At 40.4% G+C, this 27,649-nt stretch overlaps 1 long non-coding RNA gene across 4 annotated transcripts in view; it reads right to left on the bottom strand.

Moving 5' to 3' along the window:
* Positions 1-27,088, bottom strand: part of LOC149126207 (uncharacterized) — a 29,653-nt gene extending 2,565 nt beyond the window's left edge. The window contains exons 1-4 of one of the 4 annotated variants that reach the window (XR_016234920.1): positions 26,820-27,088; positions 21,305-21,451; positions 10,354-10,831; positions 8,363-8,727 (exon numbers count right to left, since the gene is read on the bottom strand). This is a non-coding gene — a long non-coding RNA (uncharacterized LOC149126207). Of the gene's footprint in view, positions 1-8,362; positions 8,728-10,353; positions 10,832-21,304; positions 21,452-26,819 lie in introns of those variants that run through there. The other 3 variants (XR_016234922.1, XR_016234923.1, XR_016234921.1) reach the window with 3 other exon arrangements.
* Between the last annotated feature and the right edge of the window lie 561 nt (positions 27,089-27,649).

Raw genomic sequence — 27,649 nt, 5'->3', positions numbered from 1 at the left:
CTATGATACAAACCTTTGAACAAAGATATAGAAGGAATATATATTTATCATAAAAAAATCTATATGACAAACTACTGCCAATATGAGATTAAATAGGAGAAAGCAGAAAGATTTAGAATGAAATGACCATGTCTACTGTCATAATTAGGAAAAAGAGTGAAACAAAAAGCATGCAAATAGGGAAAAATGAAGTCAAATTGTCCCTGTTTGCAAATAGTATTATTATGTGTAGAGAAAAACTGAAATGCACCACTAAGAAACTATCGGAAATGATAAATTCAGTAAAAGCACAGGACACAAAATTAACCCAAAAAATCAACAACACTTTTATATACCAATAATGAACTTGCTGAAAAAGAAATAACAAATGTAATCCCATTCACAATAGCTACAAAAATACTTTAGAATAAATTTAACAAGGATATGGAAGACCTCTAGAATTAAAAGTACAAAACAAGAAAGAAATTAAACAAGGCACACACAAAAATGGAAAGACCTCCCTTGTTCATGAATTGGGAGAATTAATATTATCAAAAAGTCCATATAACCCAAAATAATTTACAGTTTTAACACAATTCCCACCAAAATACCAATGGCATTCTACATAGAATTTTTTAAAAGTTCTAAGAGGCTGGCACCGTGGCTCACTTGGCTAATCTTCCGCCTGTGGCACCGGCACCCTGGGTTCTAATCCCGTTCAGGGCGCCGGATTCTGTCCTGGCTGCTCCTCTTCCAGTCCAGCTCTCTGCTGTGGCCCAGAAGTGCAGTGGAGGATGGCCCAAGTCCTTGGGCCCTGCACCTGCGTGGGAGACCAGGAGAAGCACCTGGCTCCTGGCTTTGGATCACTGCGGCGCACTGGCTGTGGCGGCCATTTGGGGGCTGAACCAACAGAAAAAGAAAGACCTTTCTCTCTGTCTTTCTCTCTCTCAGTGTCTAACTCTGCCTGTCAAAAAAGAAAAGAAAAAAAAAGTCCTAAGAGTCATATGACAAGATCAAATACCTTGAGTACTCAAAGCAATTTCGATCAAAAAGAACAAAGCTAAATCAACAACGGGAGTCACTGGGTACATGCTCCCCACATAGGATCTCTGTCCTTAATGTGTTCTACTATGAAACTTAAAAACAACACTACTAGTCGAACAATACCCTATGCCTTGTGCGGTTGTGTGAGTGCAGCCTGTTGAAATCCTTGCTTAGTATATACTAAGTTGATCTTCAGTATATGAAAGTAATTGAAAATGAAACTCGATGAAGGGCAGAATGGGAGAGGGAGTGGGAGAGGAGAGGGCCACGGGAGGGAGGGAGGTTGGGGTGGGGAGCCACAACAATACAAAAGTTGCACTTTGTAAATTCACATTTATTAAATAAAAAAATAACTATATAACAGACAAAAAGAAAAAGAAAAAGACAAAAAGAAAAAGAAAAAGACAAAAAGAACAAAGCCAGAAGCATCCTAACAGTTGATTTCAAGACATACTATAGTTTCTGTAACCAAAACAGCGTGGTACCTCCATAAAAACAGAAACAAAGATAAATATAACAGCATAGAAACACAGAAATTATTTAATTCAGGCATCTATAGCCAACTTTTCTTTGACAAAGGAGCCAAAAACCTACCTGGAAAAGAGAATTTCTTCAATAAAAATGATGCAGGCAAAAGTGGATATCTATTCACAAAAGACTGAAACAAAATCTGCCACCTAAATTTCACATTATGTAAAAATCAACTAAAAATGCATTACAATTCTAAATGTTAAAGATTTGCAACTATGAAACTACTAGAAAATATGGGGAAGACACTTCATTAAATACAGAATTTAATAAGTAGTAAGTACAAAGATCATTATTTCTAAGGCAGATGAGACACTGGCATAGACAAACATTTTATATAAGACTCCAAAAGCACCTAAGAAAAACTAAAACGTATTATAAAAGCGGTTTTCCTTAAGGAGAGTCTCAGTATCTAACGGTAGTTCAATTGTCTTTTTATAAAGAATAAAGACAGTTTGACTCTAGTGTGTTATGGTTAAGAACTTTTTTCTGGTCATGTCTATTAGAAGTTCTATGTTCTTCCTATACTTGAATTTCCATAGATTTGTCTTCTAGCTTTGATATTTCTTTTGCTTCACAAAGTCTGCTGTTAAGGCTTTCCACCATGTTTTTTTATTTGATCTATTGAAATTTTCATTTCTACTATTTCATTTTGATTTAGCTTTAAAAATCTCAATTTCATGGGAAAAATTTTCATTCATGTCATGTATGAATTTCTTTAATTAGTGGATTTGCTTCTCATTGCTCTGAGTAATCCTATGATTAATCTTTTGAATTTCATTTCAGGCATTCCACCAGTCTCTCCATCTTCACATTCTAATATTTAAGTGTTGTCATGTTCCTTTCGGGGAGTGGGGGATCCTGTTTTCTACCTTAATCATGTTTCTTGAATTTCTGCATTTATTTTTAGGCATTTGTGGAGATATTTCTTCATTTTCCCCTCTGATGGCTTTTATCTTTGAACTATGGTTCTGTGGCTCAGAGAAATGTCTACTTTTTCTGTGAATACCCAGAGGTGTGAGCTGGGTGTGGCCAGGGAGTTCTGGTTAGTGCTCCAGAGCTGGACCTCTGCATGCAGACCTATGAAACAAGACCCTACCTTACATCTTAATGCAAAAATCCACTCAAAATGTACCAAAGACTGAAATCTAGAACCCAGTATCATCAAATTACTAGAGAAAATCAGGGGAAACTCTGAAAGGTGTTGGCATAGCAGAAGACTTCTTGGAAAAGACCACAGAAGCACAATCAAAGGCAAAATTGGCAAATGGGATTACATCAAACTGAGAAGCTTCTGCACTGCAAAACACTCAGCAAAGTGAAGAGGGCAACTGATAGGACTGGAGAAAATATTTGCAAACTATGCTACTGATAAAGGATTAATATCTAAAATCTATAAAGAGCTTAAGAAATTCAACAACAACAAAACAAACAATCCAGTTAAGAACTGGGCAAAGAACTTGAACAGGCATTTTTCAAGAAAGGAAATTCAAATGGCCACCAGACACATGGTAAAACATTCAGGATCACTAACCATCAGAGAAATGCAAATCAAAACCACAAGGAGGCTTCACCTCATCCCCATTAGAATGGCTTTCATACAGAAATCAACAAACAACAAATGATAGTGAGGATGTGGGGGAAAAGGTACCCTAATCCACTATTGATGGGGATATATACTGGTTCAGCCACTGTGGAAGACAGTATGGAGGTACCTCAGAAATTTGAATAAAGACTTACCATATGACCCAGCCATCTCACTCCTGGAAATTAACCGAACAAAATGAAATCAGCATATGAATGATCTGTATCTCCCATGTTTATTACAGCTCAATCCACAGTAGCTAAGATATGGAATCAACCCAGATGTCCATCAACTGAAGACTGGGTAAAGAAAATATGGTATATACACACTATGGAATACTACACAGTGGTAAAAGAAAAATGAAATCCTGTACTTTGCAACAAAATGGATGCAACTGGAAATCATTATACTCAGTGAAATAAGCCAGTCACAAAAAGATAAATACCATATGTTCTCCCTGATCTATTAGCAGTAACTAATAGAGTACCTAAAAACTAATCTATAGGAGTAAAATTGACATCATGAGATGCAATGATTTTTAACAGCTCTTGTCTCAACTGTTGAGGAACAGTGTTTTTTTTTTTTTATTTTTTCATACTATTTGCTGAACTCTTTACTTAGTGTAGGGTTAATCTTCTGATTATAAAGTTAGCTGAAAATGGATTTTTGTAAAAAGTAAGAATATAGGAGAGGGAAGAGGAGAGTGGGAGCACAGGCAGTAGGGAGGGTAGGATAAAAAGCATCACCATGTCCTGAATCTGTATACATGAGATACATGAAATTTGTAGAACTTAAGTGCAATTTCCAAAAAATAAAAGTGAATTTAAAAAGTTTTAAAAAGTGAAAAATGAATAAAATGAACTAATTATTTTTGTTAACAAAACAACACAATTTTTATTGTGCTATTTAGGCATAATACCAGCAAAACCTAGAGAACTGAATACAAGTTATCAAACAACAGAGGATTGAAGGTAAAGTCAATAAAGCTAGAAAGGTAATGTGCATCATAAATTCTCTCTCCCTCATTCTTGTAGTGCATATACAGTGGGAGGTATTTAGGATCAGTGCCTGCTTTTTGGATATGAGTCTACTGGTCTACTTGGAATACTTCAAATGAGCCACTAACCTTGAATTTGTATTCTTTAAACTGAAAAGATGGGGTTAAACTCTACCTTTCCTTTAGCTCTCAAGATTCAGTCCATCTTTATCTTAGTTAAGAACACATAAACTTATATAAAAAATCCAGAGAGAATGAACTTGAAATTTCATGAGATGAAAACTGTCATTTTGTTAATATTCAAATACAATTCTTAAATATTCTTTTGACTTTGCTTGTAACAAGGGACTAGAGGAAGCTGGTGATGCTGTACATAGAGTTTGTGAAAAACCTCACTCATATTTTAAGTAAACCAGAGATTATTTTCTAACATAATCTGAAATCTTAATGAGAAGAAGAGTTTTACTTATGAAATTTCCTTTAGTTCTGGTGATTACCTATGCAAACAATTAAGGATACATGTTCAGCATTTGCTATTTGTGGTTATTTTTAGATTGGTCTCTCACTGAAGTTTCATTCTTTTCTCAAATCCAGAACGACAGTCCACGTGAGAGGAACAATTGTTCTTTGATAATTACTCAGCTGCTCTCTGTATAGCATTGTGTCTATGCCATGTGGTTTGACAATTTTAAAAATTCTTTACATAGGAACAGAAAATAAACACAGGTGGGAAACTTCTAAATATAAATCTGCCTATTTGTAACTCAGAAGTGCAATTGTACTCAAAGAGCACAGTAATATTTCCATTTAATATAGAAGAAAAATTACACATAAATTTTAATATCTCATTTTAATAAGAAAATAATAAATTTTTCTTCCTCTTTAGAGGCATGATACCACCATCATCCTGTAATAACACTAAGTTACTCAATAAGCTTTTTTATTTTAGGAACAGGTATTTCAATACCTACAGGGACAATGAAATCAAGTAGTATGGAGAATGGGCTCAAAACTAGACTGGAAAGAGTAAAATTTCCACCAATAAATTTAGTTGGAGCAATTTTTGCCAGGATAGTTTGCTTTTCATCCCTGATAGGGACTGAATGCTTGTGTTCTTTCAGAATTTCTGTGTTGATTTCTAACCTGCCATGTGATATTATTTGGAGGTACGCCCTTTGGGAGGTGACCAGGATATAAGGTAAAGCCTTCACAAACAGTATTAGTGCCCTTATAAAAAGAGTCTAGAAAGTCAATTCACTCCCTTTCTGACACATGAGGATAAAACAGGAAGTCAGCAGTCTGCAAACCAGAGAAGTGTCTATATCAGAACCCAGCCATGCCAAGCCACTGACCTCAGATGTCCAGCCTCCCCAACTGTGAGAAACAAATGTTTGCTGTGTCTATGATACTTTGTCATGGCTTCCTGAACTAACCAGACACCCCTATAAAGATAGTCTGTGTTTATTCTATGATAATGTCAAAGAAAAGAACAGAGCTGACCTGTAGATAGCGCAGTCAAACCACATTTTACTCAAGACTACTGCTTTAGGGAACAAGAGTGTTGAACTGGGTTCAGTTACAAATCATCAAGAGGACACAGGAATTTGTAGCTATGGAGCAGGACAGAGGTAGGGGGTGTTGGTTGATGGAAAATTCCCAAGAGGAAACATTGGACTAAGGGAGGCTTTATCTCAACTGACCTAACAGGATTATTGCCAAAGACAGCTTAAGGCAACCAAACATTACCTGGGAATGGTGGAGGACAAAAAATCCAATGAGATATGGAGAGTGATCCCATATTTAGTGTGAGGTTGCTGATGTGACTTAGCAGGGTTCTTTGCTAAAAGAAAACTTTATAAGGAAGTGCACAGCTAGACCTTGGAGAAAGTTCTGGAGCCTCACTAAAGTTGGATCAAATGAAGAATCTTGTCAGTTTCTCCTCCTGCTTAAGGAGAGAAAAAACAACCTATTTTCATTTGAACAATAGTGGCCCATTTAACCCATTTCCCCACTATCTGATGACCCTTGATACCTGATCAGTTTCCTCATCTTCCATCATCCCCCAAGGGATGCTTGATTGCCTTGGTCCATCCTCAGCAAGAATCCTGTTAGGTCAGTTTAGCTAAAGTTTCCATTACTCTTGATGTTGCCTGTTTGTCACTTACTCCCACCTGATACCTTAGCTACAAATTCCCACTTACCCATGCTGCATTCAGAGTTGAGCCCAATCTGTCTTTCCCACAGCAAAATCTACATTGCAAGAGACCCTATATTGGATTGCAGTGGTCCTAAGTAAGTCTTTCTTACAGAGCATTAACAAGTATCATGGGAATTTTTCTTCTTTAAAAAAAATTATTTATTTTATTTGAAAGGCAGAATTGCAGAGAGACGGGGGGGGGGGGGAGTGGAGAGAGAGATTCACTGATTCACTCCCCAGAAGACTGCAACAGCCAGAGTTGTGCTGATCCAAAGCCAGGAGCCAGGAGTTTCCTCCAGGTCTCCCACATGGGAACAGGGGCCCAAGAACCTGGCCCATCCTCCACTGCTTTCCCAGGCCACAGCAGAGAGCTGGATCAGAAGTGGAGCAGCCGGGACTCAAACTGGCACCTATATGGGATGCCAACACTGCAGGCAGTAGCTTTCCCCACTATGCCACAGTGCCAGCCTCGGGATATTTTTCTTTAACAATGACATGTAAGATAATTTTCCAAGATCCTTATTTTATATGGGAAGAATGTCTTCGTTTTCAACCCACATACAAATTTGTGGAACAAATAAGACATGACAATCTTAACATAGAGTTGTGTTGGGATGGTAGAGGTTACCAGCACTTTCAACCATGGCTCCTAATCATTTAAAAACTAAATAAGTCTGGGTGTGACTGTACAAAGAAGTAGCTATAGCCTATAAGGAAATTCTGTATATGAAAGATTTTCCTATTCTCTAGATACAGTTCAGGATAGTCAGCTCTAGATCTTTGAGCCCGATTCCTTGTAGAAGAATGAAGAGAGTATGAAAGGACTGGTCATCAGTAGCTTCTGTGTCACTGAGACAAGGCACATGGAAATCTACATACCACTGAATCAAGAAAGAAGCTTAGCAACCAAGCAAAACTAATGCCCAAAGAAACCCATCAAAGCATTAAGAAACAACAACAGGAGAGATTTGCTATTAGCTTTTCAATATTACTCCACCCAAATTAATTATAATTTTTTAAAGAGAGGATGGTTTCTCAGTGCCCAGCAAGTTACCAGTCAATCTTCATGATCTTTAACCATTGGAAGGGGATCTTCCTATCAGTACAAAAATAAAGGAGACCTATTTCAATGACTTGTATGGACCACAAATGCTACCTGGATGCCCTAAACTCAGATGCTCCTGACAGTATAGATGGAAGCCATCGTCTCTCATCAACCTATGTAGCCTACCCCAGGGTCTGGAGAGCCAGGGGTCTCCCCAAGAAGTTAGCTCATCAAGTAGGAAAAGATCAAACTACTATCTATAAAGTAGAGATTTGATGTGAGGAGTTGGCAGGCTCTTGTCTTTACTGTATGATTCCTGTTGATGAGCAGATCCTCAACCCTCAGCATTTCCACAGCTTTTATCAGTCCTACTCCTTACCCTTTAGGTTAGTCCTGCCCACCCACGTTTACCCACAATCAGGGAAGGAAAGCAAAACACGCCCACACACACGATTTCAGGGAAATCGTGGCAGTTCCCTGAAACTCTTCTCACGGACTCCTGACTTCTCCCTTCAATATCACCTGGTACACAGGAAATAACGTGGGATTTAGTACAAAATGGATCTTATTTTAAATCCCAACTATTCTGTTTATTAGCCATGCAGTCCAAGCCACTCGCAGAACTTCATTTCCCTGATTTGTAACCGTAAGAAAATCTAAGACTGTATTGGATGAGAGCTGCAAAGTTCCCAACATGCTGCCCTGTAGTGAGAAGCAGGACCCAGAGCACTTGGCTTCTACCTTCCAGCTCTATAATCTCTGCTTTAATTAGCTGTCATCAGCCCCAGGATTTGGTTGCTTGGATATTACCTTTCCTGCATTTATAATTCAGCATCCTTGAGTGAATTTTGAATAAATACCAGTTCCTTCTGTAGTCAGATTTTAGGTTTTTCCCTGTGAAATTTAGGTCACTATGGGTTATTTGATTTTTCTCATTTGCTAAGTAATATTTGCGGTAGCCTCAAGGAAGAGATCCCAGTGACTTGGCTACTAAAAAGTATCCTTGCTTTAAAAAAAAAAAAAAAAAAGAAAGAAAAAAAGAGCTCAAAAGTAACTTTAAAATTTTAAGAAATGTAAGCATCACCCAAGTGAGTTCAGTTTTAATTACAATTTTTAATTTCTGAATGTGTTTGACTGAATTCCTCTCAGCTCCATGCGACTAACTGCTGGAAACTGCAAACCGAAACCAAGAAGGTTTCATTTGTTTTGATGATACACTTTTGCTGAGACTCTACTGTGTGCACTACCTTTCTCCCTGTGGTTTTCCCTTCACTTTATGGGATTAGCTTTACATTTTGTGGCACAATAGGAGGTTTTTTCCTCTTGAAATCTTCATCAATGGTTCAAGTCGCCTACCATGAGAGGGAAAGTAGCATTTTAGTAGGATTTCTGCATAAAACGTCTCTGATAATCAAATTTAAAAATTCAGGTATATTTTTCATTTATTAAAATAATTAAGTACAATATACAAAAGCCATACTATGGAAACATGATTTTGAAAAGATAATAGCTAGTTATAATCTGGTACTCTTTTCAATAGTACTTAATTGTTCTCGTTTTTCATTTCAACACTATGGTTTTATAACGAAGTTACTAGACTTTTTTTCTTTTAATATAATCCCTTCAGAGAACAAAGGCAAAAGAAAAATAATACCACAAATTAATGAAAATAAGCATGTCCTCTCTGGTCAAGCTACATTGTCTAATGTCTCCTGCATACCAGTCTAGCTGGGAGATAACCAACGTGCAAAATAAGAAAACCTGTCTTGTCACAAGTTGGCAACTAAACCTGATTTCTCAAGCTTCTAATCCAAGGCACATGCCTCCTTCCAGTGTCTGATTCTCTAGCCCCTCCACTGTACCCATCTCAGCTGTGCTTTGGACAAGAACCCCTGTGTGAGGCGCCACCTCATGTCCATGCATCTTCCCATCTGCACCGACACAGATTTCCTCCTCTCATCCATCTGCACACATCCCTTCTATGGAGGGACGGGGTGATCTATGCTAGGTATCCACCTTACACAGTATAGTTCTGCTCCTGCCGACCACCCTCTTCTACCTTCAACCCAAGACCACCATTTTCTTCCTGGTGTTAATACACTGTGCACATCAAGACTTCCACTTAATAGCTGCGCTTGGGGAGCATTATAGCTCCCCTGAAGAATAAAAGGTGTAGGGAAATAATCTGCCTGTTTCATCGATCTGTACTTTCTGAGCTCTTGAGACTGAACTTGGAAAATGGCCTAAGACCAAAACATCAAACTGAATGTTTGTAGAAGCTGGGAGCTCACCAAGGACAAGAAACCAATGCATCAACCAGGAGCAAGCATCCTGAGTGTGAAGTGAGACTGGCAGGGGTTAGAGGAGAAGATGTCTTCTGGGCTATTTTGTTTTGTTTCATTTCTTTTTCACATCTGTTCAGATAGTTCATATGGAGGCTGAGTAGGACAATGTTTACATCACAGCTCCCGAAGTGCTATGAGAACCATGATGGTGATAAAAATCTCAACAGGTCTAGACACTGCAGGCATTTGTTGCTCGCTACCCAGGGATTTCAAATCCCATGTCAGCTGAAAGTGGTCCTCTAACAGACACCACAGAACAGAGTCACCAGCCTGCCTGTCATGGGCCACCAAGCGTCCCAGCTCAGTCTTGGCCCCAGAAATGGAGCGATCCTATTTGCTAAGCTCCACAAGGTGTGAAGAGCTTCAGGTTTGTTTGTGACGAAAGGGTGCAGTTGAAGCTGCCTAGACCCATGAGGGTGCCATCTCTCCCCTGCCGCCCTGAACCCCGGGAGCAAGCTATGGCCCAAGGAGATGCTACGTGACTTGCCTCCTCCCTTCTCTTCCCCACCTTTCCATCCTCCTCATCTTCATCTCTGCTGTTACACACCATGCTCTTCAGGGAGCTACAAAAACAAACTCATGCCCTCATCATGGGAGGAGATTTTTAGCAAAATAATCAGAAAAACAACTTACCTCTTCCTTGCAGTCATCTAAAGAAGCAGTAGTCGGACACTGAAGGATGCTGCGATGGGATATATCCATGTTTCATCTGGTTGAAATCACAATTGAAGAAAGCAGTCCATCATAAAATATTCCAGGCTGTATCCTTGTCTTCCAGGAGGGTCACACTGGTGCTGTAAAGTCTTCACTCACGCTCTTATTTACATTGACTTGGGTGCATTCCTGTGGATCTTTAACACTCACAGAAACAGAGATTTCCACTTCTCATGGACTCGGTCCCTCCAAGGGCACACTGAAGTATTTAATTAACCTTGTAAGATTTGCTTCTTTTCCAGGCCTGCTGAGCACATGCCGGTTTCTACAGGAGGTTGTAAATTGATATTTTGATGATATGCTCTTTCACTTTTCCAGCGCTGTGCAATGTGTGCTGCAGCTTGGCATTATAATACTATCATTCTTTCCATAAAATTGACATTTTCTCTTTGTTGGCCTAGAAGATAACAGCCACTATATGCACTTAGCACTCAATAAATATTGATTAATAGTATGAAGGCCTAAAACTGGACAGGCTACCTGTTATGTTTTTATAAATGACAATGCTTCATTCATATTTAGATTTTTGAATGGGTATACATAATAATACAAACTATTCAAATAAGACACTGTCCTGTTTTCTAAAAAACAAGATTTATTTTATTTATTTAAAAAGCAGAGTGATAGGGGCTGACACTGTGCTTAGCTGGTAAACCTGCTACCTGCAGCCCCAGTATCCCAAATGGGTGCAGATTCAAATCCCAGATGCTCCATTTCTGATCCAGGTCCCTGCTAATGTGTCCGAGAAAGCAGAGGAAGATGGCCCAAGTGTCTGGGATCCTGCACCCATATAGGAGACCCAGATGAAGCTCCTGGCTCCTGGCTTTTGCCTGACTGACCCAGCCCTGGCAATTGTGGCCATTTGGGGAGTGAACCAGTGAATGGAAAACCTCTCTCCTTTCCTCTCTCTCTACCTTTACCTCACCCTTTCTGTAACTCTGACTCAAATAAATAAACAAAACTTAAACATAAAAAAGGCAGAGTGTGGCAGAGCGGCAAAAGGAGAGACAGGCAGAGAGACAGATAAAGAGAGGTCTTCCATCCTCTAGTCTCTTTCAAAACGACCACAGCAGGTGGGTCTGGAGCAGGCCAAAACCGGGAGCCAGGAACTCCATCAAGATCTCCCAGGTGGGTAGCAGGGGCCCAAGTACTTAGACTATCTTCCACTGCTTTCCTAGGGGCATTAGGAGGGAGCTGGATCAGGAGTGGAGCAGCTGAGACTTGAACTGGTACTCCAGTATGGGATGCAGGTATCACAAGTTGCAGCTCCATCTCCTATACCATACTGCTGGCCCAGCTACTGTACTTTGTAAGTCTGGGAAAGTTTTCTCAAGTTCTAATAATAAGAATTCATATAGTTTTCTGTGTTTGTTTAAAAAGCAGAGGGAAGGAGGAAAAGAGATGAGAAGGGTGTTATTAGGTAACAGGGGAAGAAGGGTAAATTGAGCAAGTACTAAGCTGAAGAACATTATCTAACAAAGCTGGAGTCATTTAGGAGGGATACATATTAGAAGTAATTTCCTTATAGCAAAAAAAAAATAGCAATAATGACAACAGCCGCAAAAAAATTGGAAATGAAATTCCCCCTCTGCCAGGTAGTCACTCTACCTAAACTGCAGTCCCTTTGTGGCTTTGTGTTTCCCAGCTGTCAGGATGACCCTGAGCTCACACTGAGCAAGCCCAAGCTCTGGAGAGAAGCTGGAGCAGCACTTATTTCTGGGGCCAGAAGTCCAGCCCTCACCTCCAAAGCTTCCCAAGGAAGCACCACCCACTCCCGCAGCCAGGTCCCTCCAGGGCGGCCTCTTGGGACCTGCTCCTCTCCCTGTCCACCTGACTACTTCCAAAGCACATTCTCCTTTGTGACATTTTTAAACCTTCCAATACTGCCAAGTGGATATTAATTCCAGATGCATGGGGAAACAGGTTCAGTTGTAAATTGTCCAGGGAAATGCGGCTTTTCCGCACCCTTCCTAATAATACCTGAGGCTGAGAGCAGAGGTAAAGACTGAGGCTGGCTTCAGACTTAGGCTTGAGTCTTGTATCCATAGTTTGCAGGGGGTGAATTTAGGCAAGTTGTGAGTTTCTCTAGCGAATAGTTCCTTTACATATAAAATGGTATCCAGTTTAGATAATATCTACCTTAAGGGATTAAATAAGATGACCCTACTAAGTGTTTAGCACAATGCTTAACAAAGAGGGAATATTCAGAAGTTAGCTGTTATTATCGTTATTATTTTAAAGTAATCTGTGCCTCTATAGTTCTTCTCTGCTTTAACTTGGTTCCCAATGCTCACCAGTCACTTTTGAGTCTGTATTCTGAAAAAACAATGCCTCACACAATGTGTATAATCAATAACTTTGCTGACTGAGTCAGCACCTGGTCCTCCAGCACATGGAAAGGTAGGGCTGCTACACAAGCACAGTTCACTTTGCATTGCTGCTTCCCTGTAAGACCAGCTAAATACCCTGGTAATTATTCCACACTCAACAATAGAAGAACTCCGAAAGCTGAAAGGAATGACATGGGAGTTCTCTGGATTTTCCTTTGTTCCCCGTATACCCTCCATTCTGGGTACCAGACAATCTTGCAGCCCAGAACTGCCAACAATCATTGATGAGAGAAAAAAAGGTTGGAAAGGAAGGAGGAAGCAAAAAAGAAATAAGAAAATTAAACAAAAGAATAGTGGTGCTTTCTCTGGCCAAACAGCTAAGAAAGGAGAAACTCAACTAGGAACACTTCATGCAGAGTCCCAAGCTCCACCCCACAACCAGTGCACCAAGGGCTGTCAGATCCAAGAGCAGGGCAGCAGTAAAGCCCTGGACCATCCCAACCCACACCACAAACAAGTGGGGCTGAGCAGTAGCCCCACGTGCCCATAGCAGGAGTAGCAGTGAAACACAGCAGTCCCCTGCTCTCTTCTCAGGAGCATAAATGAGGTGCAAATCTGCCTCAGCAGGTCTGCTGTTGATGGCATGCAGCCCAGAGAAATACCCTCTGCTCCTGCTAAAGACAGCAGCAAGGATTGAGAAGGAGCCATGGCAGCACCAGGAGAAGGAAGCTGACCAGAGTAGCACTGCAGGGACTCTGAAAACTGCACTGCCTTTGGAACACAAAAGTAAGCAAGCAGGCTTGCTTTCTAAACCTACTCAGGGAAACTTACTGGTATATGTAGGTATGTATATATATAATTAAAATGTTCTTCTATTATAATACACAAAGTATTTAAGATGCAATTTTTAAAAATCATATGTTTGCATGAGAAAAGACAGTCAATTGAAACCAGTATAAACACAAACTTGACTTTGGAATTATCTGAAAAAGATATAAAATTATAAATTCTCTAAAAATTAGCAAAGGGAAAAGAAAGAAGGGAAGAAAAGAAAGAAAGAGAGAGAGAGAGAGAGAGAGAGAGAGAGAAAACAAGGAAGGACAGAAAGAAACTGTCAGCAAAGAAAAAAGAACCATGTGGAAATTTTATGTGTAGAATTGAATGATGCAGTACTCAAAACTTCAAAACTCACTGAAAGTATTCACTAGTGAAGCAATTATGACAAAGGGTAGAATTGGTGAACTGGAAGACAAATCAAAAGGGTTTATTCAATGTAGACGTGACATAAATAACAGACTGATATGAAAAAAAAAATGAACAGGGATCTAACTTTAATATCATCAAAGTCCCAGAAGTAAAGGAGAAAAATGTGATACTAAAAAGGTATTTCAAGGGAGCAGTGTTGTGGCGTAGCAGGTAAAGGTGCCACCTGCAATGCCAGCATCTCATATGGGGGGCCCATTTGAGTTCCAGTTGCTCCACTTGTGATCCAGCTCCCTGCAAATATGCCTAGGAAAGCAGTGGAACGTGGCCCAAAAGTTTGTGCTCCTTCCCCCATATGGGAGACCTGGATGACGTTCTTAGCTCCTGGCTTCAGCCTGGCCCAGCCCTGGCTATTATGGCCATTTGGGGAATGAACCAACATATGGACAATCTCTCTCTCTCTTTCCTTCTCTCCCTCTCTCCCTCCCCCTCTTTCTGGTAACTGTGCCTTTCAAACAAATAAAAACAGATTTTTTAAAAAACACCAGTCTTCAATAAAATGCAGGAGCATCTATATGAATATCAGTGAGGGCAGACTTCAGAGCAAAACTGACTAACAGAAAAGATGAATATACACACTGATACAAGGATTAGCCAACCAAATGCTGGTAAGAATATGGAGAAACTGAACCATGATAATCTTTAAAAGAGTTATTTATTTAACTATTTAAAAGACAAAGTTACAGAGAGAGTGAGAGAGAGAGAGAGAGGAAGAGACAGAGAGAGAAGGATCATGCTAATTTTAAAGTAAAAAAATGAAATTATTAGGAAAACTAACAACTATGTTCTTAGATCTATATTCCATGTATATTCCAGAGAAATGAGAACATTTTCATGCAAAATTTGGGGCAGGAATGTCCATAGCAGTCTAATTAATAATAGCCAACAAGTAGAAATTACCAGGATGCTTTTCAATGGATAAATTGTTAATTAAATGGTGGCATCTATATACTATATAATACTGTTCAGCCATGAAAAGGAAAGAACTACTTGCTGATGCAAAACCTTGGATAAGCTGCAAAGAAACATGTTTAGTAAAAAATCTGAAATGGGTACATGTTACATGATTCCACTTATTTAACATTCATAAGATAACATAATTAGAGTGGGAGAAAGCAAACTAGTGGCTGCCAGTGGTTAGGAAAGGGTTGAAGAGAGTAGATATGGCCATATAAAGATATAGAATTATGAAGTCTTTGTTTTTAAGATTTATTTATTTATTTGAAAGTCAGAGTTACACAGAGAGAGGAGAGGCAGAGAGAGAGAGAGAGAGAGAGAGAGGTCTTCAGTCCGCTAGTTCACTCCCCAGAAGGCCGCAATGGCCAAGCTGCGCCTATCCGAAGCCAGGAGCCAGGAACTAGGAACTTCCTCCAGGTCTCCCACATGGGTTCAGGGGCCCAAGGACCTGGGCCATCCTCCACTGCTTTTCCAGGCCACTAGAACCGGTGCCCATATGGGATGCCAGCGTTTCAAGCCAGGGCGTTAACCCGCTGCACCACAGCGCGGGCCCCAAATTATGAAGTCTTATGGTACAGTAATGCAAGTTGTTTGAAGCTACACATATGATCAGATTTTATACACACACACACACATACACACACACACATAAATGAGTGCATGTGTAACTGGTGAAGCTTGTAAAAGCTCTTTAGATTGTTTCAATGTTAAGACACTGATTTTGACAGTCTATTATAATTATCCAAAAAGCTATCATTGACAAAGACTGGAAAAATGGTATTAATACCTTCTTCTATCTTGCTTTATGCTTCCCCATGAATCCATGTATTTAAAGAGAAATGAAGCTGTAATTCTCAAGAGATTCCAAGGGCTGACACAATGAACTCTATGAACTTAAATTCTGAATAATGTAGGAGTAATCAAAAGTTCCTCAACATTATTACCTAATGAAAAACACTAAAACTAAGAAAGAAATATGTTCCTAATTTTTTTAAAGAAATATTTAGGGGCTGGCACTGTGACATAATAGGTAAAGCCACCACCTGCAGTGCCAGCAACCCATATGGACATCAGTTCAAGTCCCTGCTGCTCCACTTCAAATCCAGCCCTCTGCTGTGGCCTGGGAAAGCAGTGGAAGATAGCCCATATCTCTGGGCCCCTGCACCCACATGGGAGACCCAGAAGAATCTCCTGGCTCCTGGCTTCAGATTATCACAGCTCTGTTGTGGCCATCTGGGAAGTAAACTGACAGTTGAAAAACCTCGTGCTCTCTCTCTGCCTTTGTCTATCTATTACTTTGCCTTTCAAATAAATAAATAAATATTTTTAAAAAAGAGAAATATTCAACAAGGGGATTAAAAGAAGAAGTCTTTAAATTTAAAATAAAATGATAATGTCCTTTGGCAATAGGAAAATACACTAATTATCTGTTACTATTATCCAGTTGATGTACATAGTCTATCATCTAACTGGTCTGAATAGCCTAACCCTTAAAGAAAATGCAACTGCTCACTATTTTTCCCCAAAATTAGACATTTTTGCTGTTTGGAGTTTGTAATTCAAATGCCAAAATTACCACACAACAACCAAGTTGTCACTACACATGGAGTGGACAGAAAGTCACCTGATTCACCAATTGTGAAATAAATTTTCTCTCCCTGCTATCCTTACATAACTTGATTCCCAGGAGATATAAAACATTGGATCTTCAGCAATAATGATCACAAATTATTCTCAGCATTGACAAATTAATATCTTATGTATTAAAATTACAAGTAGCAATATGTCTATTTTTCCACAGTAAATGCCAAATAAAAGGGAAAAAGAGATGAATTTTCAAAGGTTCTGAGTCTATTTATTCAAAAAGCACTTGTTGAGCAAACAATGGGAAGTAGGGGCTCAAAGATGAATAAAATACAGTCTCTACCCTTAGAAATTTTTTTCTAAAATATTTGCAAATAGGCAGAAATAGTCTCTATACACAGAAGATAGAAGGGTTTGTCCTAAAGGTAATTCCAAATACAGTAATTAACTAGGATGGGCTATTCATTCCTAATCTCATTAATTGGAAATTAATCTGTTGTAGCTGTGAAGGACAGGTTCTTTGAGCCTCAGACAGTGAACTGCACAAGACTCACAAAGATAGCAAGTGTAGGCAACAGTGATTTATTATAGCAAGCAAAATAAACTTCCCAATGAGAGTGGACATAGGCCTCTGGAAAGAACTCAGATTGAAGTCCAAGAAGACTCAGAGGGCCAGTGCTGTGGCATAATGGGTAAAGCCACTGTCTGCAGTGCTGGCATCCCATATGGGTGCCAATTCCAGTCCCAGCTGCCTCACGTCTGACCCAGCTACCTGCTAAGGTGCCTGGGAAGGCAGTGAAAAATGTCCCAAGTGCTTGGGCCCCTGCATCCACATGGGAGACCTGGAAGAAGCTCCCAGATCCTGGCTTCTGGCTTTGGATGGGCCCAGCTCCAGCCATCGCAGCCATCTGCAGAGTGAACCAGCAGATAGAAGATTTGTCTGTCTCTCCTTCCCTCTTTCTCTGTAACTCTGCCTTCAAATAAACAAATAAATCTTTAAAAAAAGAAGACGACTCAGTTCAGAGCCTCCCCCTAGGACCACAGAGCAAAACACACTCCATCGGACTGTAGGATCTGGCCTCTGAGAGAGTTCAGGTCCCTGAGTTAAATTCAAACTGTTAATTTATTGACAAATGTTTAGAAAGGGGAGGGGTAGTCACTGCAGGGAGACTCTGGTCAGAGTTCTTGAGCACAGGGATGCTGCCTTCCTGGGCTGAGAGCTATCACTGGGGACTCTGGCCAGGGACTCTCCTATGCAATGCCTCATATGTCTCTCAAGTTAGCTTTAGCTGCTCCCTTCCTGAGTCTGACCTGCGTTGGTCTTCATCTGCTGCATGCAAGTAGGCTGTCTTTGACAACTCTGGCCCCTCTGCTTTGAATTCTTATGTATATAGGGGCAAGAATTTGGGCTACAAAATTAAGATATAGAGTCTTATAGCATAGGAAACACAAAGGGCAAGTTAAGTGAGTACTGGACTGCTGTGGCCAGCCCCCAGCTCCTCCATGCTCATCAGCATATTCCCAGGGGAACTAACCAGTCCCTATGGTATCAGTGGTGCTCCTGGTTGTAGATAGAATGAGCACAGCACCTTTCCAGTATCCTTCCCAAAGGAGTTGGACATGGAACTTCATGTTTGAAGTGTACCATTTGAAACAGTTCGATAATCCATTTTTTAATTCTAAAAATTATGAAGAAATGTTTTGTAACTAAACAAAAATGACTTATAAATTATTTACATACAAGTTATAAACTGTGTATATAATTAAGAAGTCTACCGTAATGCCCCATCTGGAACAGAGGGTGGCCCAGCAATGGTAGAAAGAAGAGCAGACAGTCAGCACCCAGGCAGGAATGCAGCCTCTGGATAAGTCTGATTGCTTTCTGGTTGTGCTTCTGGCTTCCTTGGAATGTGCACATCCAGGATTAACTGTTTACAAAACTTCCTCAGGGGCAAGTCACAGAAGGGGCCCGCATCAGGCAGGGCTTCCCTCTGGCAAAAGACTAGATTGCTCTTTTGTAGAAAAGCTTAGTGGTGAAGGACTGAATCAATCATGCCAGACATAAGGTATCTGCTTTTGCTCACAAAGTTCTTTGGGGAAAGTAATTTCGCAACCTCTATTGATAATCTGTTCTCTTCTTAACCTCCTGCTGCCAGAGCGATGCCTTGGTTACTGCCAGCCAAATAAATAGATCTGTCTTTGGGTGGTAAAATGGAAGTGTTCTTGTTAATCCTAAATACAATAAATTCACTGATTTTGAAAATCTTAAACTTGAGAAGCCTAATAAAATAATTGCTGTCTAGGTAAAGTATTAACTAGGCACAAAAATAACATAATTAATGGCTTGATCCTAGAAGAAAATTTGGGATGTAAATAAGTAAAAAACAATAATAAAAAACAAGCAACCTTTCTCTTTTTTGAGATGATTGATACACTTTAAATTTTTTTCTCAGGGTAGACAATTGGCAAAGTGGTTGGAACACTGCTTAGGATGACTGCATTCCATATTGGAGTGTCTGGGTTCAAGTCCTAGCTCCACTTCTGATTCCAGCTGCCTTCTAATGCACACGCTGGGGGCATACAGAAAGAGAGGTATAAAGGAAGCCACTAAAGAAAAGGACTGCTGATCTGACCACAAGTTTCTGCAAGCAGAAGATGGCTCAAATACTTGGGTCCCTGCCAGCTACATGGGAGACCTGCATTGAGTTCTCAGTTCCTGGCTTTGGGCTGGCCCATTCCAGTTGTTGTGGACATTCGGGAAATGAAGCAACAGATGAAGGATCTCTCTGTGCTCTCTACTTTTCAAATACGTTTTCAAAGCTAAATTAATAAAAATGCATTTTTCTCTCGGTATACCTTGTTACAAGTATAAGGCTTCTGAAAGTTGTTGTGAGAATTAAATGAGAACATGTTAAAGAGCATTCTGGTGCATCAATCTGAATTTATCACAATTATAAAACAGTTGAATTAGGAAAGCTGGAGGGAAAAGCACACTGATAGCCAGTGGTGACATATCGGGGGTGGTAGTCATGCAGTGATCTGGCATGGTCCTCACATGCAGACCCAATGCCATTCTTTTTTTTTTTTGACAGGCAGAGTGGACAGTGAGAGAGAGAGACAGAGAGAAAGGTCTTCCTTTGCCGTTGGTTCACCCTCCAATGGCCGCAGCGGCCGGCGCACCGCACTGATCCGATGGCAGGAGCCAGGAGCCAGGTGCTTTTCCTGGTCTCCCATGGGGTGCAGGGCCCAAGCACCTGGGCCATCCTCCACTGCACTCCCTGGCCACAGCAGAGAGCTGGCCTGGAAGAGGGGCAACCGGGACAGAATCCAGCGCCCCAACCCGGACTAGAACCCGGTGTGCCGGCGCCGCTAGGCAGAGGATTAGCCTAGTGAGCCGCGGCACCGGCCCCAATGCCATTCTTAAAGCTGGAACTCCACCACATCCAGCCAGCACCAGGAATGCCTACCCCTGGATCTGGGGAGGCAGGAGGAGGAAGTCTGTACAAAGATCTGGGGGACAGAGAGTGAGGAGGTGTCACCAAAACTCAGTCCCAGTCCCCAGTGCCAAATCAAAACAGCGAAGACAAGGTTTAAGGATAAAGGAAAGAGAAGAGATTAATTTGGTGAGAGACAAGGGAATAGCAGACTTTCAAGCCCCAAGGACAAGTGCCCTGCTGAATAGGTTGTTTGGGGGTTTTTAAAGAGGCTGTGTAGGAAGGGGGAGCTGATCTGGCAAAATTGTGAAGGAGCCGCAAGCTTCTGCCAGGCTGTGAGCATTGTACATTCCTTTTCTGTTTCCTTGAAGTCCACAGGTGGTGAGATTAGACCTAACCTGATCAGGTTGTCTTGCCCCTGTCTGCTGAGATAAAGAACAATACAATGTGCACCTTACAACATGGGTGAACAGGAAGCCAGCAGTTCATCCATGAAGCATGAAGATGCTCTGAGTTACTGTCTGCCCTGGACCTGGAATTCCCCTAAATGGAACCCCTCAAAACAAAACTGTGTCTATAGGAGAAGCAAATAGTCAGTGATTAGAATCTTGTAGGGCCGGCTGTACCACACCCTCAATTCAGTGAGTTAAGCTAAGGGAAGGTGGCTAGTAGACTGGGGCCTCTTGGTATCCAACTTCTAAATTCAAGGCACTGTTCGGGGTCTTGGTTTGAAATCTTTACTTAATGTATGCTAAACTGATCTTCTGTATATAAAGAGAAACGAAAATGAATCTTGATGTGAACGGAAGGGGAGAGGGAGTGGATAAGGGGAGGGTTGCGGGTGGGAGGGACGGTATGGGGGGGGAAGCCATTGTAATCCATATTCTGTACTTTGGAAATTTATATTCATTAAATAAAAGTTTTTTAAAAAAAGAAGTTCTTAGAGAATCAAGACAGGAGAATTCCCAGGGTGGAGCAGCCAGGCAGCCTGCACTGGCTGAATATGAACATTGTTGATGTGGTCATTATTCTTGCTGTGCTTGAAAAGGGAGATATTAACTATAAAAACAGCTTTCAATAAAAGTAGTTTTAACATTCCCTCAAGGGTTAAACTAATGTAGTTTTCAACCAGGTATTTCCCCAGTATCCTTGTGCTTTTCCTACATAGATAGATCTTTATAAGAAGTTATTAGCCCTGGAAAATTGATCAGAGCTCTGCATTACATCTCTTAATTCTGTATTCAAGTTCAAGGGGATACATTTAAAGACTTTTTGACAGTAGATTTCATGATAGTGAGTCACCTCCAATAGATACCATCACCTTCTATGGAGTCAATGCCATCCTTCAGTCAACTGACACTTCCGGAGGGATGGCTACACCAACAGAGGGAACGGCAAGAGGGCAGGTCCATTGCTACCAGCATGGCTGGATCAGAAGCCCTTGTTTCCCTATAACAAAAGAAATTCAGAGGAAAGACACAGATGGGTGATCAACAAGCCAGTGAAGTTCAATGGAGCAGTACACTTGATAGATTTGCCTTTAAACAGTGGAGCACAGTCTACCTTTGGACTGGGATTTTTAGGAGTATGGGGAGCACTTTTTCCTGCCTTTATTCCTCTCTTCCACCTCCCTCTCTGAAACGTTACTGGGTGGAAAACCTCTAGGGCATGAGATCCCTTCAGCGTTATGTCATGAGGCAGAAAGATTCCTGAGTGGGAAACCTCTGAGCTTTCTTACAATGCTACCCTGATCTTTCTTACAGAACCTTGGGTCTGCAAATGTTGGATAGTTTTAAAGACAAGTTTCCAAGACATCTAGGCTTTAACCATCATTTAATTGCTTTTTCCTCCTTTCATTTCTCACATACATAGGCTAAGGTCTGTCTTCCTATCTAACCCAGTGAGTTTCTTACACAAAGGTCACATCAACTTGGAGGCATTGCAGAGAGATCTTAGAGAATTAATTTCCAAGCATATGTTGGTCAGCTAAGACTTTCCAGAAAAGGAGATAAGCTGAGGCCCTAATCCGTTAGGACATAACAGTTACAAACCAGCAAAGTTTATATTATTAACATTATCACAACTTTCTTGGTAACCATCGGTTAGAAAGGGCTGAGGAAACTCTGATTCATACACAGTCTGCCAAAAACCTTGCTCTCTAACCTCATGCTGGAAATATTGCAAAGACTCCACCCCCTCCCAGGAGTCTGCCCTGATGACCTGCAAGGCATAGATGTCTCCTGTTTCTGGTTTCCATAGCCATAAGTGATCAGGCACATTTTAGCATTTGATTCTCTGGTTCGCACATTTCAGCATTTGGTGAACAAATGCACAGTCTTATGTGAACAGAGAGGGGTCAGGGACCACACTAGATGTTTTCCTCATTGTGTCCACCTGAGACTGAGCAAAGCAAGTGTTCAAAAAATACCAGGGAAGGAGTTTGTCACAGTGGTTTAAGCATCACTTGGGAAGCTTGCATCCTTTATTAGAGTGCCCATGTTTCAGACCTGTATTCATTCCCAATGCCAGCTTCCTGCTATTGCATACCCTGAAAGACAGCAGTGATGGCTCACGCACTTGGGTCCTTAGCACCCATGTAGGAGACCTGGATTGAGTGAGTTCCTGGCTCTTGGCTTTGGCTTGGCCCAGCCCAAGGCATCTCTCCCTCTCTCCCTCTCTCCCTCTCTCCCTCTCTCCCTCTCTCCCTCTCTCCCTCTCTCCCTCTCTCCCTCTCTCCCTCTCTCCTCTCTCTCCCTCTCTCCTCTCTCCTCTCTCCTCTCTTTCTCCCTCCCTCCCTCATCTCTCTACTTTTCAAATAAACAGAATTTTTAAAAATAAAAAATGACATGATCCAAATTGGATTGATATTTAAAATAGTCTTAAAATGTCAAGGCCATCACCCCCCTGGAAATGGCAATACCATTATAGGCCTAAAGTTGTCCCAATTTTCTGACAAATGACTTTCAAATACTACTATGAAAGCCACTTGCAGGAAATTTTGTTTCTTGCCCAAGGAGAAGAACAAAATCAGACCATCAACTTATTATTGGTAATACCACTCATGGATAGCTAGAAAATACTTTTCATCATATCAAAAATCTTTTAAAAATATCTAAGATTAAAGTAACTATATGAAGAATTTTTTTTCATGCTTACTATGTCTCTTGTGCCTAGAATTGACTCAATGGAAATTAGCTTAAGTTCAATCACTTAAAAATCCTGTGATTATGGAATAAGCAAATAAGCAGCAATGTTTTAATAATTTCTAATAATAAAATGCTAAATAAGTCAGTAAGTTCTTTTGCACTAGTTCTTAAGTATAGTTAAAAAGGAATCTATAAGTAGTATAAGCAAGAATAATTCAAAGAGTAATAATAATAACTTGCGTGAACAGCTAAACAGTACAGTCTAGTAGTCATTGAAGGCTATTTAACTTTTCAACTTTATACATTTTTCTTTATAGTGTTCTTTATATAGAGCCATTTTAAATCTAGTATTTGGATATTCCTAATGGATTGAAATAGAGTCCAAATAATTTTGCGACCAATCTTAAAGTTTTATACATATTGTGGACCAGGGTTAATACCCTGTTGGTGCCAATATTGCATCTTGCAATTCTTATTTTCTTTACTAAGATAGTCTGACTTGTTTGAGAGGAATAACCACTCTTTAGTGCTATAGGAAAGTGTTAACCAGCAATTAAGTTGACCTTGATGCACTTGTTAGTTGAACAAAACCTCCCAGTACTTTGGAATGAGTAATATTCTCCCAAGTGAAAGAACATCAAGAATCTTATTATGACAGTCCAGGAAGAGCTTGAAATGGACATTCTTTTTGATATTAAAATGGAAACTTGCATTATTATAATATTGTAATTTCATTTTTAAGACTTTTTATTATAAAGAATCTCAAAATACACAAAAGTAAACAAACTGTTATTATGAATCCTCATGTACATCACTCAACCACAGTAATTATCCACTCACAACTAATCTTGGTTCATCCATACCTTCATCAACTTTTCCTCTCCCATATTATTTTTGGGGCAAATCCCTTATGAACTATGATTTTACCTCTAATTCTTTCATTAATCATTTTATCTAAGTTTTAATTATGTTAAAATATATAATTTAATATAACAATATAAACACTAGCACACACAAAAAAGAATTATAATTATTTCTTAATATCAGCAAATATTTGTTGTTCAAATTTACAATTATTTCATAAACATCATTATTTTATAGTTTATTAGAATTTAAGTAATATCTGCACATTGAAATTGATTATATCTCTAAGTCTCTTTTCTTTAAAATCTCTCTCTCCAGTCCTAGTTTTTCCTTGTTATTTATTTGTTGTAGAAACCAGGCTCTGCATTTTGTAGATTTTCCAACAGTCTGGATTTTGTTGATTGCATCTCCAAGGTATAGTTTAACATGTTACTCATTCTTATTTCCTATAAATTAGAAGTTGAACCTAGAGGCTTTATTAAATTCAGTTGTTGTTTTCCAAAAACACACCATAAGTAGAGTATTCTTCCATCAGGAGGAACATAATGTCAGATTATCTCTCTTTTGTGAAGTTAGTAGCCACTAATGTCATGACCTAGATCTATTAATACATTAGGCATTGCAGAATTATGTTAGACTAATCTTATCACTTCTCCTTAATATCTTAGAAGGAATACATCTATGGTTCTTCATTGTAATGCCAGCCTTCAGAGTTCTAAAATAAACCCTTTCATTTACTTAAATGAATACTATTATCCCATGATGGAATTTTTAAAGTATAATTTGAAATTCAAGAGATGAGACTGAAATGCAACACTAATCATTAGAGCTCCCTCTCCCTGGAGTAATAAGCCTTAACCCCAAGGTCTACCTTTAACAGAACAAAAAACTGCAGGAAGGAAACAAAATAACAAATGATTGAGTAAGGAAAAATACATTGAGTGAAATTCCAACACATGATCCCATACATTCATATTCAATTAGACATATTGGAATACTTATTTGGGTGCTATAAAAACTCTGGTAGCCTGGGGAGGAGATGCATCCTGGAAGACTGCAAAAGCTCAGAATCTGTGATATAGAACTGGTCTACTGCAGCAGAAGGTAAGAAACACTTGTTCATCAATGGAGAATCAGGTATACAAGTCAGTACAGCATCCTTACTGCTAACCAAAGCCTTGTTCTCTATGTCTCCCTTTAGCTGGGGTCTGAACAGAAGTACAGAATGGAGTTCCAGTTCCAAGGTGAGGCATGTGTCTGGGTTGGCCTTGTCACAGTATTGACATGGAGGAGGAATGAGTTAAGGCTCAGGCATGGTCCTTTCAGAGCATCCTATCTACCATAGAGACAACTTCTCTTGCACTTGGCTTATGAAGTCAGCAGAGGCTTCCTGAGGGAAGAGCTGGGAGGACAAATTGCTGGCATTAGGAAAGCCTGTGGCTGCTGGAGTCATTTGTAACCTTTGCTTTGCCAAAGTTAAGTAAGAAACACAGTAATGCTTACAAGAGGGATACCAGGAGACAATGTGTTCAGGAAAAAAGCAAACCACCATGCCTGCACTGAGTTTATGTATCTCGGATCATCCCTATTCCCTTGCGTCTTGGCCAGAGGCCAGGGCTGCCTGAATCAGCGGCTCCCACAGGAAAGAGTCCCAGCTCTCTGCTCAGGGAAAGTCATGCAACCCTAGGCAATGTTATTTCATATAGCAAACATTAAGGATACAAGATATAGTAAAGGAAGTCATTTTCAATATGTGAAAAACTATATTAATAAACGATGCCTGTTTGTTCGAGTCAGTATCTCCATTAATAAGAGCATAATGAAGACAGTGGAAATCTCAGAGGCATGGAGAAAATGTGTTGGCAGCACTGTCACACAGGCAAGCACCCAAAAGCCTAGCTCTGTGGACAGGTCATCCATCAACTCCTAATCGGTAAGAGCCACTGACGTGCATGTAGTTCTCTCTTCTTGCTTATTTATAGGCCCGCATAGACAATAAATCAACCAGCAAACCTCCTGTCCACAGACACAATCTTATCTTCATTAATTCTTCTACCACAGGCTCCTGAATGTGAATCACCTGTAGGTCCCCGTGAGCCTTCCTGCTCTCCGCTGATCCTAGTGCAAACACATGAAGGGTTCAGCCCATGATGATGGCAGGGGCTCATGGTACCAATGCATGGGACCAATCCCCCTGCACAAATGGGGCCTCTGTGTGATTCATGTGCATCTCATTTCAAGATTAATGTTTAAATCTGCAGAAAGAAAAAGACTGTACTGATGTATACAAATCCCTTGCCCAAATTCAGACAAGCCTGGGCATTAATGCTATTTTAATTGGAAGAATGTGACTCAACTAGTCAGTGGCCCTCACATTTTTTTGGGGGAAGGTAGGCACTGATTCAAGACATGATGATAACAAGCATTTATTACGTAGACAGTAAAAGCTATATCATCATCTATAAATCATGATGTCTAGGAGGGATACTCCAAACTAGCACTGGACATGGACCACCGACCAATGATTTTTCTCTCTTGTATTTTCTATGCTCACACCCTCAACAGAGACTGTAGAATACAATTGTCTTTAAAGTCAGATTGTTTAATTTGTGACACTGGCTTAGTCACTACAAAGCCCTGAGAAATTAGATAAATTGCCAAGCATTTTAAGACTTCATTTCTCCATCTTTGCACTATGGATAATAATAATTCCTATTTCATAGGTTTGTTGTGAAGAAAAAGCAAAATAGTGCTCTAAAGTGCTTAACCCATATGATGGCCTGATCCATAGGAATTTTGAGTATTACCTTCATGTCGCTCCCCCTCTTCGTGGAGGAACGACACAGGACCCTGCGCTGTTCTTTCGTCTGCTCGGCCCTCCCCGGGTTTGCTGCTGGTTCTTCCCGGGTTGGCTACTGTCCCTTCCACCTCCGTGGAAGGGCGGTTCCCCCTGCCACTTTCCCCACTTCCGCAGGGGAGCGGCACACCGTCGGCCGGCTCTCTGGGGGCTGCACAGGTGTTCCCTCAGATATTCCCCTTAGATGTTCCTGGTGCATGTTGTCTCTCTCCTCCTTTATAGTCCTCTTCCACCAATCCCAACTCTGCTACCCACACGCCGAGTACGCTGCTCTCCTCCAATCAGGAGCAGGTCCTGCTGCCTATTGGTTGAACTGGAGGCAGCTGTGCAGAAGCCGTCTCTCCCTTCTCAGCACCATATTGTGGGAGAGCAGATGCATAGAATAAGTCTTAATTCCAGTAACTCAGTCCAGTCCGGGTTGCTCCCCACACCTTCATCTCTCACTTCCACAACCGATGATTAAATAACCTTGGCCTGCCTTAGGCACAATCTGAAGTCAGCCTGTTGCTTCAACATAAACTGACGTGGTAGTTAGTCTACTTTCTGTTGATAGCTACCCTTGCCTTTATGGTGATGACAGTGCAAACCATTTGTCATTTTCCTCCTGTCATGTCTGTCTCTCTCCCACTCTGAAGGCAGGCTGCCTTGCACAGCTTCTCCAGCTTGCTGAGTTAACATATTCTGCTTCTATCACATCAGCTGATGTCTTTTCTCTCTTCCTAAACCACAGATTTCCCTGATGATTGTTTCCCTCACCACTCACTGAATGAACTCCTTGTC

Source organism: Oryctolagus cuniculus, chromosome 6 (assembly GCF_051225735.1).
Source record: "Oryctolagus cuniculus isolate XC-2025 breed Fujian yellow rabbit chromosome 6, ASM5122573v1, whole genome shotgun sequence".
Taxonomy (NCBI): Eukaryota; Metazoa; Chordata; class Mammalia; order Lagomorpha; family Leporidae; genus Oryctolagus; species Oryctolagus cuniculus.
The sequence above is the reverse complement of the archived record's forward strand: the minus strand, read 5'-3'. Positions and strand labels throughout refer to the sequence as shown.